This window comes from Limulus polyphemus, unplaced genomic scaffold (genome assembly GCF_000517525.1).
Source record: "Limulus polyphemus unplaced genomic scaffold, Limulus_polyphemus-2.1.2 Scaffold380, whole genome shotgun sequence".
NCBI lineage: Eukaryota > Metazoa > Arthropoda > Merostomata > Xiphosura > Limulidae > Limulus > Limulus polyphemus.
In genome coordinates, this window is record NW_013665990.1 from 357,764 (window position 1) to 360,371 (window position 2,608).

Below are 2,608 nucleotides of genomic sequence, written 5' to 3' on the forward strand. Positions count from 1 at the left end.
TTAGAATGTTAAATAATTTGTTAAAATATTAGATATGAAATAGTACAGTTAATGTAACATGCATTTTTTTTTCAAGAAATCGACATACAAGTGAAGTGAGAACTAGTTTTCATGAACCATAATTTATATTTTCCAGGTAAACCATTACAGAATTTAATGCTTCTAGAGAAAGAACAATATAGACTATGGTATTATTAATTTTCCAATTTAAAAATCGTTAGAAACGACACAGTAATGCTGAGCACGCAAGAAGTATGAAATATTACGATCAAGATAGCTTGCTAAGCTTGTACCAGCCTGAACGATCGAGAAACTAAAGACTTCTCAGCCTGTATTTATGATATTGGGTTGGCCGTGGACTAGTGGTGAGCGTGGGGGGCTGCTGAACAGGGGTTCCGAGATTCAAGCCTCGTTGCATCTGAACGTGCTACGCACTTGGAACTATGAATGCTTTATAAAAGTGGCAACTAATCTCGTTGTTAGGTTTAAAGAGCCAGATAAAGCCCCTGTTGCGGCACTCGCTTGCCAGCTGGCTTCCCTCTGATCAGTCGTTCAAAATTAGGGGTGGTTATACATGAATCTTGAAGGCTCAGACCTAGCAGTTTAGCCTATGTGTGCATTAGATTATATTCAGCTTGAAAATTCTTGTTAATTTACGATATTAAATCTACGCTTTCGACGTACAAGCACAGTTGAAATTTTTATTTGGAGGGATATTTTATTTTCTATTAATGAGTTTATATCCTACTATGAGCCTATGATATATTATTAATAATAATGTAAATTATAATTAGAAACACCTTGAGAATAAATTATGATACTTCTTGAAGGATAAAAGTCAGATATAATTCAATAAGTATTCAAAACGACCTAAACTAAAAACACATCTATAGTTCGCTCAAACTTATCAACTAATTATTATTTTTACGTAACACCTATATTGTAATTAATGTCCTTTATAAGTCTTTCATAACGTGTCCAAAAACTTCTTTGTTTTATTTTTTCTGTCCTAATTTCCTCCCCTCCAAATACCATGAAAGAATCTTCGTTCATGATGCTCAAATAGTAATGTTTTCTTTCTCAGTTTCATGCAGTTCAACATATGCTGTAAGTGTGCTTTGTAGTTTCATTCGCGAAATATGCATAGAACCAAGTTCGATTAATAAATATTATTTTATTATTATGTTTTATTTAAGTTAAAAATTGTTAGTAATATCACAGTTACCCTTCAAAATATTTTATGACCCAAATCTTGGAAACTGGTTGTTATTTTACTTAATTTTGATAACTAGAGCTGTTGTCTAACAAGTTGAATCCAAATATTAGTGAAATGTTTCAAAAGAAATGGGGCCAACATAGGATTCTAAAAACTGATGCACATTTAACACTAAATCTTCAATGGACCGCACCTGTTTGAAGTATTGTGGGTACTACGTACCAGTCTCTGTACAAGATCCTTCACCTGCTGATGAAGACCTCAGCATAGAAGCCCAAACGTTGTCCACCACCAAATTCAGACAGCTGTGGTCCATTAAAAGTTTAACGCCGTAACTTCGCCAATACCATCAGTAAAACAAGTAATACATATTATGATCCTCGCATAAAGAAATGAAAGTGAGCATTTAATTTTCGAGTTGCTTTGTAAATGGTTTTCAAGTTTTCACTTTTATAAAGAAATTCACTTCCTAATTTTATCATGTAACATTTTTTTTTACACTGTGAAGTGTTTAGTGTGGTTGTTTTAGCGCAAAGTGACTTTGGGTTATCTATTGTGTCAACCGCGAGAAATCAAACCCTGAATATTTACTTTGTAATTCCGTAAACTTACCACTGAACATCAGCGGACTTGTACTGTGAAACGAGATTACTCTTTAAGAAATCCCTTTGTGCAAAGAAATGATCCAGATAAACCGGGTGAAGCAGATCTGTGGATTTTTTAATTTGTTTTGCGATAGATAATTCTATTCACAAAAGTGGAACACCTTGTAGAAATATAAGTTTGTTTACAATTACCTTTTGTGTAGCATGTGAGAGATGATGTGACCCATATAACTAAAATTAACGTCTTGAAAGAGTAGTTATCGACATCATAAATAATTGTGGTTCTGTTTCTCAAAACATTTGTAGAATAGTTCATCAGTTATATTTGAATATAGGTGATATTCCGTTCAAAGTAATAAAAATGGAATTACATTATGTGTCAAAAAGTCCTCGACTACTCATTGTATATTTTTGTTTTTACTAAGAGATTTTATGAAGTCTAGTAAAACAAAGAAGGAATGGATTTCACCATTTGCTGGCTGGTATATGACCAGTTTACATTGTCGATATCGTTGGTTTATCCAAACTGTAGTTGTTGAATGTTCAAATATTTATATTTTCTTCTTCTATTCCTGTTTGATGTTGTGAATCGTTTACGATTTTCATGAAAGTTTCACTTGTACCCGTATTATAGGAAAAAGTGTTATTCAATTTGAATTTAGGCACTTCAGTTACGTCTTCATACAAAAAGTTTCTACAACACGCCATCGAAACAAAAATGGATTTTTTGACAATATGCAGCAAAATTTGAGAATAAGATTTTAACTCCACTGAATTTAAACTAATC